This window comes from Phyllobates terribilis, unplaced genomic scaffold (genome assembly GCF_046119375.1).
Source record: "Phyllobates terribilis strain yellow unplaced genomic scaffold, ASM4611937v1 Scaffold_33__1_contigs__length_13283291, whole genome shotgun sequence".
In the NCBI taxonomy this organism is placed as follows: domain Eukaryota; kingdom Metazoa; phylum Chordata; class Amphibia; order Anura; family Dendrobatidae; genus Phyllobates; species Phyllobates terribilis.
Genome location: NW_027362793.1, coordinates 8049182 through 8063922, shown reverse-complemented (window position 1 = coordinate 8063922; position 14741 = coordinate 8049182).

Here is a 14741-nt window from a genome sequence, read left to right as displayed (position 1 = left end):
GAAATCCACGTCTCTTCCAAGGTTCATTAAAACCATCTTGTTAAACCACTTTGACCTCCATGTCTCTTCCAAGGGGCATTAAAACCGTCTTGTTAAGCTATTGCGACCTCTACCACTTTTCCAAGGGGCATTAAAACTGTCTTGTTAAGCTACTGCGACCTCCACCACTCTTCCAAGGGGCATTAAAACTGTCTTGTTAAGCTATTGTAACCTCCACAACTCTTCCAAGGGGGATTAAAACCAACTTGTTAAGCTACTATGACCTCCACCACTCTTCCAACGGGCATTGAAATGTTGTTTTTAATTAACTCTAACCTCCATGACTCTTGCAACGGGCATTGTATTTTATCCTAATTTTAGTCAGCTTTTGCTTTTCAATGCATAGATGAACACTAAGGGAGACCCACTCCCCAGTAATGGGTAGAAGGTTTTTTGTACGCTGTAATCCACGTCTGTTTCAAGGGGCATTGCAGTTCCTCATAATTTTTGGAAAGTCTTCAATTCACTGCTTAGGCCAATAGTGTACAAGAGACCCAGTTGCTATAAATGGAAAAAACGGTTAGTTAAGGCCCTCTTACCTCCATGTCACTTCCAAGGGGCATTGGAGTGCCTCGAAATTTTTGGTAGGCATTGCACTCACTGTATGCCCTATAACTGTGTAGCCGAACCGCTCCTTTTGGTACAGAACCATATCCTACAAGTCATGTATGGTTGACTGGCCTGATATTGATGCAAATGGTCCCTGTTCCTCCTGCTCTTTCTCCTTTGCCACCACCTCATCCATCATTCATCACCTGAAGCTTTATTTTAACGGGAGTCATAGAACTGGGATAGTAGCAGGAAAACATCCAGCAATCCTCGGAGGAGGTAGGATATGCGCCAAAACGCTGACCACCTCAGGCCTAGCCGCTACTAGTTACATGCGCTTGAATTCCAAAGAACAGAAAGCTAAGGAGATGGATGGCCTCATGATCATGAATAATTTACTCATTGTGTAGCAGGCCGACCACTGCTGCTGTCTACCTTCTGAACTTTGTATTGAAGCCTGATTGACCCAGGACTCGCAATACTCTATGTCTGGAGGACGTGTTGCATCCCAGTGTCCAACTGTGTCCCGGCTTCCACAATGTTAAACCCAGTGTGAAGGCGTCAGTCAGATTGACCATCCCTGGCCACATTCACTTGTCCACGTGTTTGTGGTTAGGCTGTCCTTCAAATAGGGGAGGCTGGGGACCATTTATGGACACCCGGCCACGGGGCGGCTGGGGACTGAGCATGTACACCCGGCCGCCCCCTGGCGGCTGGGGACCGAGCGTGGACACTCGACCACCGAGCGGCTGGGGACTGAGTATGGATACAAGGCCGCCGACGCAGCGATGACATGGTGGCCGGCGTCTGCCTCCACATGCCTAAAAGGACCAATTTCAAGTGCAAGCAAGCTAGCAGTATGGTATTGCAGCCTGGGGGTGGGTGGGTGGCAGGTTGCACACTTACGCTTGCATTCCAAGAAAACAAAGCAGATGCTAACTTCTATCATCATCATCATGCTCCTCACCTTGGCACTCTCAACTCCCCTGATGGAGAAGCCAGGGACCACCAGAGGAGTCTGGTTCTCTGGTGGGCTCGTCCAATGCTGCCCTAAAGCAGACCAGGCTAAGAAATGTGTGGGGGAAGTTCACAGGAGAAATAGGGGCGGCTGGGGACCGTTTATGGACTCCCGGCCACCCCCAGGCGGCTGGGGACCGAGTGTGGACACCCGGCAGCCGGGCGGCTGGGGATTGAGTATGGATACCAGGCCGCCAACGCAGCCATGACATGGTGGCCGGCGTCAGCCTCCACACGCCTAAAAGGCCCAATTTCAAGTGCAATCAAGCTAGCAGTATGGTATTGCAGCCTGGGTGTGCGTGGGTGGAAGGCTTTATACTTGCGCATGCATTACAAGGAATGGGGGAGGAACAATTGAACACTGCCCTGGGACAATAAGTTGCATGGGGATAGTTGCAAGTCTGCATCTTCTGATGCGGCAAGGATCACTTCTGATTGGCACACTTTTAGGCAGTGACCTGGGTGTCAGAGATGCTTCCAGGGGTCTTCCCCATGCTGTTCCCATGTCTTTTCAGCACTGTATGCATGTGTCACACAGCACATGGCCAGATAAGATTGTAAAATGTTAAAATGACATTTCCCGGTGAATGCATTTGTCACAGTTGAAAGCAATACAAAAGTGCAAAAATGAATAAAAAATGCTACTTGTGAACATGGCCCAAGGTGTGGAGGAGTATTTTAGTTTTTGTTTATTTATTTTACCTTATACACAAGTCTTTACCCTGGAAAGGAAGTTCCTTAACATATTTCACAGGAAAACAGTTTCAGTTTCGTTTTTGAACGTTTTATTATAAGCCCGTAAAAGTGGCTTAATACCTCTGACTACGTTGTTGACAGCAGTGACCTGGGGGTCAGAAATACTTCCTGGGGCGATCCCCATGCTGACCCCGTGTCATTTGAACACTGTCACTATCGTTTTGGGCATTTTTTAGGCTTTCTTCAGACTGCTGGAGGTGCCGCCGCAAAAATGCTCGGGTCTCCGATAGACTAATATTGGGCTCGTTGCTCGGGTCGAGCATCAGAGTATCACGGCGAGCTCAGCCCAAGCTTCGAGCACCCGAGCATTTTAGTGCTCGCTCAACACTAGTCATCACTTCTGCATTTATCACCCTCTCCTGGTTTTGCCTTACAAATACTGATGTAAATTTCAGACCAAATACTGAAAGTGTGAACGTGGCCTTAAAGCCATTTTTGTATTCACTTGTGTCACATAAGATACCAGAAACCTGTTTATATAATTGCAGATTTTTATAAATTCAGTTTAGTTTAATAGGGACATGTTACACTGTAAAATATTGCGCTGTGTCACGTGAGATTTCATCTAGTTATAATAATCAATAACAAAATTAATATTTTCCCATCTCTTCAATAGACTCCTTTCTGAAAAAAAAATACACATTTTAAAATGTAACCAAACAATTAATACAAAATTAAAAAACCTAAGAAACCAGATGTTTTTGCATGATTGTTCAAACAGTAATCAATATAAATAAAATATTCTTAGTAGAATTTTTCAACTATCCTAAATATATATATTCATTTTTGCTTACCAAATACAGGAAAAAGGTCATGTACTTTCTAATAGAGGGTATAAGAGAAAAAAAAACTAGGAATAATCACCTGATCACCTCTGATGACCAGTGGACCAACACCAACTTTTCTGTTACTGTTTTTTTCAAGAATATTAATCATACACTAATGAAAAATCTAACTTCTGTTAAATATTTTTATCTTTTGCCTTCTTTTGGAGAATCAAGTAATACACCAATTATTTCTACTTTATTCTTCATCATATATTTGATGGGAGTACTTGTCAATTCTTCTGTTATCACAGTCATATGTCTAGAACTTCAATTACATAAACCTATGTACCTCTTTATCTGTAATTTATCCATTGTAGACATATTTTATACATCGGTCACGGTTCCTAAATTACTGTACATGTTATTGTCCGGGAATCACATTGTTTCCTTCTCACAATGTTATACTCAGTTGTACTTTCTCTCAGTTGTGGCGACAGCCGAGGGAATTCTCCTCTTCATTATGGCTTATGACCGATATGTTGCTATCTGCCTCCCGTTACATTATCATCAAATCCTAAATTGGAGAAATTGCATCCTGATAATTATTGGGATTTGGGCAGGCGCCTTTGTAAACTCATTAATTGTTATATTCTCAGTTTTATACATGTCCTCCTGTCACTCCAACGTCATCCACCAGTTCTTCTGTGATATTAAGTCTCTAACACTGACTAGTTGCACAACCATGCAAATGTTTTTTCTAGTAATGGGAATGGAAATTTTGATATTTGTTTTTATCCCATTGACGGGCACTTTTATTTCTTACTTTAAAATTTTCTCCATCATCTTCAGAATGAAGTCAAAAGAAAGTCGAAAAAAAGCCTTCTCCACCTGCTCATCCCATGTCACCGTCATCTCTATTTAATACGGGACAAGTTTAGTAGACTATCTGATTCCAGCTTACTCTGATATTCTGGATTCTTTCTTGAATTTAGTTTATACCTCTGTAACCCCCACAATAAACCCGATCATATATAGCATGCAGAATTCCCATATACAATCTGCATTATTGGGGTTGTTCAGAATGATTAATGATGGGAATGTGTGTTTTAAACACTGACCCCAAGACACATTGTACTACAATTTTACAAAAATCCTCATTCCCCAATATACAGATTTTTTTGTAATTTGGATGGTATTTTTCTGAACTATATAAGACCATCAAATTGTTAAAAACATTCTTATGCTCACCTATCTGCATCGCCTATCTGGTTTCCAGCCCATTTTCAGATAGCCTTTGCTCATGCTATAATCCCCAGGCCTCTCATGCTGCGATGGGATGTCCAGCCTGATGAGGGCCTAGGTGGGTTCTGCACAAGCGCACGAATGGTCATGACGTTACTGCATGTGCCATGTCCATACGCAGGCATTCACACAGTCCTCCTGGACAGAAGATATGATAAGAACCAGACAGGTGGTGGTAAGAAGCGGATGAGCTGGACGGGTGAGTGGTGCGGTGAGAAGAAGAATTTTTGTTATTTTTTACATCTTGCGTTTAATATGCTCTGGGATTTGGAGAGATATCAGAGCATAATAAAGGACATTAAACTTGTAGAGAATTACATCTCCACAAATCGAATTTCCCAGGAAAAAACATATGACTAGGCCAATTCAAATTTTGCCTCATCAGCTCATCTCTTATATCCGAGTATCTGATGTCTGAAAGTCTGGATTATATTTGCAAAATATTCTACACAAAAATTGTCTGTGATAAATCCTACCACACAGAGAATACATAAGTTCATTAAAGGAAAAATGAATATAATTCTTCTATATTACATGATTACTTTAAACATAATCATCCATGGGCCATAGAACAAATTTTCAAACATGTTTTGCAAACACTAATAGTTAGAAATGTATTTTTTCCGAAATGTTACTAACTTCTCCTAAATATAATATGCATATATATATATATATATATATATATATATATATACAGGGTTGTCCAAAAGTAGGTGGACAGAAGTGTAATAAGGCTATGAAGGGGGAGATTTATGAAACACTAAATTGCAGTCACCTGTCTGGATCATCCTCCAATAAACCATGAATTAGACGTGGACAATAAGCTTTCCACCCAATAGATTTCAGGATTCGCATGATAGAACCTTGTGAAATTCCAAAGAGGCTCTTTTGGTGGACTATTTTGGACTCTGAAAAAATGTTTCAGCAACAAGTTGTTTATAGTGTTGAGCGAACATGCTTGACACGGCTCGGCACTCGCCCGAGCATCACGCTACTCCGGGTTACTCGGGCGGGAGCTCGGGTCTCCGCCCTACATGTTTGGCGCTCTTTACAGAGCCAATGAACATGCAGGGATTGCCAGCCAGTCACTGTAATGCTGCAGCCATATTGGTTGTGGGCATTACATTGATTGGTTGGCCGCACAGCGTCACCTCGAGAATTCAAAACCGGGCGCCGCCCTCTTGGACACAGACGACTGGGATCAGACAGCGCTGCTGATTTATGGAGAGATATATATTGCAAAATAGTTAGTGTATGGTCTGTAAAGGCTGCCAGATCAAACAAACAGTCCTTCTCAGGACTAATATCCATCCCAGATATCAGTCAGGCAGGCTGTATAGGAGACGCAGTGGGGTTATACCAGCAAACTCTGCATTACAGTCCTATGTGCTCCTGTTGCTGAAATTGATGGACTTAGCTCCAGGTCTCGGGGGCCAGGAAAATCTATTTTTTTCATCTAAATCCACTTTTTTTTTTCCTCCTTCACACTGTAAAAATACCTGTCTTATTAACCTTTTGGTGTCCCCCCCCCAAAAAAAAAGTGTGTCTGTGACAGTTCAGACACAAATATATCTGTTGAAAATAGTCTGGTGTAGGCCAGAGAAACAGAAGTGTGGTTTTGCAGTTCCACAGTTCAAACCTCTGTATTATTCACTTTTGGGCCATTTGTATCTAAAAAAAAACTGTTTGAGTGTGTCGCTCACTGTTCAGCCGCAAATATATATATTTAAAAAAGTCTGGTATGCACCAGTAAATTATAACTGTGGTTTTGCTGTTTCATGGTAAAAAATCTCTGTTATCCAGCTTTTGTTATTTTTTTCCGTTAAGAAAAACAGTTATAGTTTCTCCCTGATTGTTCAGATTGTTTAAAAGAGTCGGGTGTAGGCCAGAGAAATAGAACTGTGGTTTTCCTCTTCCACGGTTCTAATCTACTTTTTATTACCCTTTTTCCATTGATAGTGTGAGTGTAACCTATTTCACTTCATTTACAATTATCAAGGCGCGTGGCAAGGGACGTGGAACTGGACGTTCTGGTGATGTTGCGTGTAGAGGACGGGGCCGTGGCCGTGGCCAAGGTGAAAATGTGCCACAACCAACAGCCACATCTTCTCGCTCCCACTTCTTCACCAAATTACTAGGGAAGCACAGAACTACACCAGTATTGCGGACTGATCAGTGTGAACAGGTTATTAATTGGATAGCAGATAATACTTCCAGTTACCTCCGATGTGTCTTCCACACAGTCAAATCTTAGTAGCCGTGAGTCTTGACTGCATACTCCTCCTCACTCTGATGCTCCTTCCTCCCACCATGCCGAGTGTCGTCAGACAGCAACTGATCCCACACTTGGACACTCTGAAGAGCTGTTCACTGGTCCATTACCAGATTTGTGTCCCTCGCCTGCTCCGTTTGAAGTGGTGGAAGAGGAGATCCCATGTAGCGATGCCCAAATATTTGAACAGCCATGGCCACAGGAAGTCGACGTTGGCAATTTGTCACAAGAGGTGGACGATGACGAGACACAATTGCCAGGAAGTGAGAAGGAGGATCGTGGTGCACAAATGGAAGAGGAGGAGGTGGTGGATGATCTAGTAACTGACCCAACGTGGCAGGAGGACATGCAGAGTGAGGCCAGCAGCACACAGGGTGAGGGAGGCAGAGTACCCCAACAGGCAGGATGAAGCAGTGTGGTGGCCGCACAGAAGGCAGGCAACAGTTCCCCGTAACACCAACACGAGAGGCGTTGCCAGTAATACCTGTAGGTCTTCCAGAGTCTGGAATTTTTTTAAAGACTCTGCTGATAACCTCAAAAAGGCCATTTGTACCACCTGCAATGCCAGCATCAGCATCGTTGACAAAACTACCAGTCTGACCACCACCAGCATGATCAGGCACATGTTAATGGAGTATGAAACCCTCAATAACAATTATAAGCGTAAAAGATAACTTTTATTTATAGAAAAATTAAAATCACATATACCACATGTAACAAGAGATCAAACGGGGTAGGAAAGAGCACAATACAGAACTGGCAAATATGGATGGGTCCCTATTGGGATAAAGGTAAATCAATCTAGACATTTAAGATCGCACAGAAGGTAATATATTGTGCACTGGAGGCCTAAGTGGCAAAGAAAAGGATCCAGACAATCATATTAATAAAGTGCATGAAATGAGAGTCTTACCCATAGGGACTCAGGTCACCATCCAGTCAGACTGCAGCACCGACGCGCGTTTCGCGTAGCTTCCTCGGGGGGCTGTGGCTGTGGGAAGGGTAGGCACCATTAAATACCTGTGAGGACATCGCTGATGATTGCAGCGCATGCGGAGTGACGTACGTCCCGCCGCACCGCGTCACATCCGGCCAGTTTCCCGGGGGGATCGCGGGCAGCGACGCACAGACTGACGTCACTACCCAGAATCCCCGCGTACGGAAGCCCGACAGGACGCGGCCGAACAAGGACGGCACCGCGCATGCGCGACTCAGCGGCAGCCATGACAGGTCAGGGCAGCTAAGAGGGCAATAATATCAATAAGGGAGACGGGATAGAGGATAAATAGATGTGAAAATAACCTTATCGATGGCCACAAACAACAGAACACCAAGAGTACCCCTATTATATATAATTCATCACCATAACACACAAAGGGACATATATATGCAAGATATAGTATCTATATAAATATAATAAATAGATGTCCGTCATGTCCATAGCGATGATCTGTAGTGCTAGGTATTCATATAGATTAATGTTGCCATTCTCAGAGGCATACGTTCCACAATGTCCCACACATGATTGAACAGTATAGTCAATGGTGCACAAGTGCACAAACTATAAAAAAGAAGGGAACACGTCAGGGACATAGCTGCAGCTTGAGATGCCCTGGATGTGTCGGCTTTAAAGTCCGTCCCGCGGCACTTCAGGTTGCGCCATAATTGCGATCCCTCACTCCTCTGATTTACTGGCATCGATATGGTACATTTGGGTACCAGGGGAGGGGATCCCAAATGCACTTTGGCGCGACTGGAGTGTCGTTGGATTGCAACCTTGGACACTGTGACCCCTGGTGGCCTTAATGAATATAATAGTTTCTCCTCATTCTTGTAGGCTCATTTTTCCCTTGTTTTTTATTGTGGTTTTTATTTTCTGTCTTATCACTTAAATAACTTTTCTTTTTCTTCTTTTTTATAGTTTGCGATGTCCTCACAGGTATTTAATGGTGCCTACCCTTCCCACAGCCACAGCCCCCCGAGGAAGCTACGCGAAACGCGCGTCGGGGCTGCAGTCTGGCTGGGTGGTGACCTGTGTCCCTATGGGTAAGACTCTCATTTCATGCACTTTATTAATATGATTGTCTGGATCCTTTTCTTTGCCACTTAGGCATCCAGTGTACAATATATTACCTTCTGTGCGATCTTAAATGTCTAGATTGATTTACCTTTATCCCAATAGGGACCCATCCATATTTGCCAGTTCTGTATTGTGCTCTTTCCTACCCCGTTTGATCTCTTGTTACATGTGGTATATGTGATTTTAATTTTTCTATAAATAAAAATTATCTTTTACGCTTATAATTGTTATTGAGGGTTTCATACTCCATTTTTGTGTAGGTTTATTGTTTGCTAGGGAGTACCCTGACCACTTATTATGATTTTATATGGTGATGTTCGGTCCAATTTTTTCCATGATCAGGCACATGGCAGCAAAGCACCCGACTTTGTGGGGTGAACCCCAGGGTCCACGACCAGTGTCAGCGGGTGTCACCACTGCTTCTTCTGCTCTTGTGCATGTAAGGGAACCCCCTGTTGTGCGTGCAACAGAGTCCCCTATTGTGTGTGCAAGGCAATCCCCTGTCCATACTGCATGCAAAGATGACCCCTTCTCTCAGTCTTCACTTGTTATGGCAGTTTCTCAAGAAACAGCATCAACGTCCACGTCAACATCCCACCGCAGCGTTCAATTGTCCATATCCCAGACCTTTGAACGAAAGTGGAAATTCGCAGCCAACGCACCACAGGCCACAGTCCTAAATTCACACATTTCACGACTGCTTGCACTGGAAATGCTGCCTTTTAGGCTGGTAGAGATGGAATCCTTCCGCAACCTTATCGCGGTGGCTGTCCCTCGGTACTCGGACCCAGCCGACACTATTTTGCCCGGTATGCCATCTCCGCACTACACAAGCATGTGTCCCAAAACATCTGCCGTGCCATCAACAACGCAGTTACTGGGAGAGTCCACCTGACAACGGACACGTGGACAAGTGCTTGTGGCCAGGGATGGTACATCTCCCTGACGGCACACTGGGTAAACATAGTGGAAGCCGGGACCCAGTCAGACCATGGGACAGATCACATGCTTCCCACACCGAGGATTGCGGGCCCTATGTCAGTCAGAGTTGCCCCCACAGTGTACAGCTCCTGCACATCATCCTCCTCCTCCTCCTCATGTTCAGCCTCCATCTCAGATATCACCACATCAGTTACAAGCTGGAAGCACTGCAGTACTGCCTCTGCCAAGCGGCAACAGGCTGTGCTGAAACTCATTAGCTTAGGTGAGAAACCTCACACTGCTTGTGAGTTGTGTACAGCTGTGAAAGAGCAGGCAGATCTGTGGCTGAGACCGCTGAACCTACATCCAGGCATGGTTGTGTGTGACAATGGCCGTAACCAGGTGGCGGCTCTGAGGCGAGGCGAGATGACTAGAGATGAGCATTGTTCGACTCGAACTGTTCGCCAATCTCAAATTCGAGCTGTTTTGGGCGGTGTTCGAGCCGTTCGGCGAACACGAACGATTTGAGAAAAATTCGGCTGTTCGAGGTTATGTTCGATAACTGTTCATGCACCAAAATCATAACTGGATTTTTTCTCAGTAATGATGAAAATTAATGTTAATACGCAGTTTGAGTGTACAGCGGGTGGGGGGAGGGGCAGGGGATGGATCTCTGCAGGAATAATGAAGATCTCCATTTTTTTTTCTCTTTCCTGCATTTACAGTGGGCAGGTGCAATCTGTCAGCCTATCAGCAGCGCACACACGGAGCGAAGTGCTTTTTTCACACAAGCAAGGGCATGTGTCATTGGCAGTGTATGTCACATGTCCTTGCCCTATAAGACCAAGCCATTTTCCCCGTCGCCACCATTTTCTCACTGCTGCAGCTGCGTGTTAGACGGCACCGCTGTTGCTGTGTGCGCTATACCTTGTTAATTTCAAGCCAATTTTCGCACAAATCTACAGATAGCTTGGGAGTAGGGAATAGTTGTGATTGCAGTCCTTTTAAGGACTAGGTTACAGCATTTCCTACGACTTTTATCAGGCAGGTCTGTGCTCTTAAATAGATAGATTGTGGGAGTAAAGACTAATTGTAATTGCAGTCCTTTTCAGGACTAGGTTACATCAGTTCCTATCAGTTTTTGTCAGGCAGGTCTGTGCCAGTGCTGTGCAAGTTTTTTCACAGCATTTGGCTGAATCTAGCAAAGCTAATCCTTTTTGGCCTATTGCAGAGTGTGTTAGTCAGTGGAGTAGCCTATCTGTGTTGCAAGATATACCACCTGTGTATAGAATACCAATTTTTTTACTGCACCTAGTGAAGTAAAATCTTTTGGGCATAGCATCATTCTATTAGTCCATCTATACTGACCTCCATCAGGTTGCAAATTGAATATAATTTTTTTCTGCATCTAGCTCTGAAAAAATATTTGGGCTTCTAGCAGTGTTTGGGACTTGTTCTATTAGTCCATCTATACTGACCTCCATCAGGTTGCAAACTGAATATAATTTTTTTCTGCATCTAGCTCTGAAAAAATATTTGGTCTTCTAGCAGTGTGTGGGACTTGTTCTATTAGTCCATCTATACTGACCTCCATCACGCTGCAAATTCAAAATAATTTTTTGTCTGCATCTAGCTCTGAAAAAATATTTGGCCTTCTAGCAGTGTGTGGGACTTTCTCTATTAGTCCATCTATACTGACCTCCATCAGGTTGCAAACTGAATATATTTTTTTTCTGCATCTACCTCTGAAAAAATATTGGGCTTGTATCTGTGTGTGGGACTTGTTCTATTAATCCATCTATACAGACCTCCATCAGGTTGCAAACTGAATATAATTCTTTTCTGCATCTACCTCTGAAAAATATTTGGGCTTCTAGCTGTGTGTGGGACTTGTTCTATTAGTCCATCTATACTGACCTCCATCAGGTTGCAAACTGAATATAATTTTTTTCTGCATCTAGCTCTGAAAAAATATTTGGCCTTCTAGCAGTGTGTGGGACTTGTTCTATTAGTCCACCTATACTGACCTCCATCAGGTTGCAAATTCAAAATAATTTTTTGTCTGCTTCTGGCTTTGAAAAAATATTTGGCCTTCTAGCAGTGTGTGGGACTTTCTCTATTAGTCCATCTATACTGACCTCCATCAGGTTGCAAACTGAATATATTTTTTTTCTGCATCTACCTCTGAAAAAATATTTGGGCTTCTAGCTGTGTGTGGGACTTGTTCTATTAGTCCATCTATACTGACCTCCATCAGGTTGCAAATTGAATATACTTTTTTCTGCATCTAACCCAGCCAATAGTTTTGGCCTAATACCACAGTTTGGCCACTCAGCTCTGCTCGTTTCCCATCCATTGTTTTTTTGTGCAAACAACTCCAGAGTTGTGAATTAGTTAACCACCAAAATGAGTGGAAAAAGGCCTGCTGCTGGTGGAAAGGGGAATAGGCGTGTTGGGAAGGGGAAAAAAGGTTGTGTCCGTGGGGTAGGTGTTAAAGCAACAGTAACATCTGCAGAAGAAAGACCATCTTCCAGCCAAACTAAAATGTCTACTTCTTTTAGCGGACAATGTGATAAGATCCCTTTCTTACGGCCACGCCAATCGCTACAAATTCCAGATGAGGCACAAAAACAGCAGGTTCTTCAACGGATATCAAGTGCTCCTTTAAGTGGGCTCTCCTCCACATCAACTTCAACATCACAAATACTCCAGTCCTCAAAGGTGTCACCCCAATCGCACTTGCTTCCTCACAGCTCCCAAATCTCCAGCTGCCCGTCTGAGTATGAGGTAGAACAGATGGTTGAGTTTGCAGAGCTGTTTACTCATACTATAGCCTGGGAATCAGAGGTCGACTCCAGCGCTTCTGTGAATCCAGACGAGGAAATGATCTGCACTGATGCCCAGAATCTTTATGAGTCGGATCCAGGACCAGACGCAGAAGGTTCTGACCATAATGTAGACCCTCATTCCCAAACTGTAACTCCTGTTGGTGGAGACAATGAGGAAGACGATGATGAGACTCAAATACCTGATTGGAGCGACAACTTTAGTTTTTTGTCAGGGCAGGAACAGGTTGGCTCTGAGGACGACGGGTGTGATAACGCACAGGGTGATGATGATGAGGTTGGAGATCCCACTTACTGTCAACCCACAGTCAGCCAAGAGATGAGGTCAGCAGAGGAGGTGGAGGAAGATGCTAGTGACGACGAGGTCAGGTTGCACCTTCCTGGACAGAGACGTAGTACTGGAAGCACGTCAACAACTGCATCCTCAAACACAACTCTGCCTCTCACCACAAGTCGTGGTGGCTCTTCAGGTCGCATGGGTGCTAAGCCTTGCATAGCCTGGGCATTTTTTCAGATCGATAAAGATGACCCAACTCGTGTTATCTGTAACATTTGTCAGCAAAAGCTAAGTAGAGGCCAAAAAATACATAGTTTGAGTACTTCATGCATGAACCGGCACATGGACATGAAGCATAAGTTGCAGTGGGAAGCTCAGTGTGCTACAATATGGCCTAGCCGGCCGGGCCAACCACCGTCTGCCATATCTTGTGCATGCGCGGCCTCTTCATCCTCTGTGACTGGGGGGACAGCAGTCACACCTGTTTTGGAGCGCAGACCTGCCACCTCTTTACCCGCAACAGCCAGCGTGATTGGCAGGTCATCATTTTCTTTGGAGGTGGTAACACCAGCTGGTGTTGAGCGCTGTCCGACATCGATAGCACCACCTTTGGATCAAGGTAACCTAACATGTCCGCCTGCATCTTCCTCACAGACCGGCAGTTTGTCGGGGACACCCTTATCAACCACGTCTAAGCACAATAGCCAGCCCTCGGTCCCTCAGATGTGGACAAGTAAAAGACTATTTCCTCCTAGCCATGTTAAAGCTAAGAGGTTGAATTTCACCATCTGCAAGCTCTTGGCTACAGAAATGCTGCCTTTCCGCCTGGTGGACACAGAGGATTTTCAAGACCTTATGTCCGTCGCAGTGCCCCAGTACCAGATGCCCAGTCGGCACTACTTCTCAAAGAAAGGTGTGCCTGCGATCCACCAGCATGTCGCACACAACATCACCGCTTCTTTGAGAAACTCTGTGTGTGACACGGTGCATTTCACCACAGACACTTGGACGAGTAGGCATGGACAGGGGCGCTACATGTCGCTGACTGGGCACTGGGTAACTATGGTGACAGCAGGACAAGGGGCTGCTGTCCAAGTCTTGCCGTCCCCACGAGTTGTGCGTCAATCCTCTTTATGTCAAATTTCCTCCACTGCTTCTGCCTCCTCAACCTCCTCTCGGTCTTCCACCTGCACCCAAAGCCTGTCTGGTCATGCCACAAGCTTTCTAACTGCGCAGAAGGGATCCTGCACACCTCCTTACTATGCTGGCAGTAGGGCTCAACGTCATCAGGCGGTTTTTACTTTGAAATGTCTGGGAAATGTGAGTCACAAAGCTGAGGAGTTGTGGTCAGCTCTGGAGAACCAATTTCATGAATGGTTGTCTCCACTGGACCTGAAACCAGGGAAGGCCGTGTGCGACAATGCTGCAAACCTGGGTGCGGCCCTTCGCCGGGGCAATGTCATACACGTGCCTTGTATGGCTCACGTGTTGAACCTGGTTGTCCAGCAATTTTTAGCCCACTATCCCAGACTAGATGGCCTTCTGCAGAGGGCATGGTCGCTGTGTGCTCACTTCCACCGTTCGCATCCCGCAGCTCAGCGACTTACATCTCTACAGAAGTCGCTGGGCCTGCCACTTCACCGGCTAAAATGCGATATGCCTACCCGGTGGAATTCAACTCTGCACATGTTGCAGCGACTGTGGCAGCACCGACAAGCCCTGGTGCAATACGTTCTGACGTATAGCCTGGGCCAACGAGATCCAGAGGTGGTTCAAATCACGCTGGAGGAGTGGTCTCAGATCAGGGACCTTTGCACCCTTCTGCACAGTTTTGAAATGGCGATGAAGATGTTTAGTGCTGACGATGCCATTATCAGCATTACTATTCCGGTGATTTACATGCTGGAACACATGT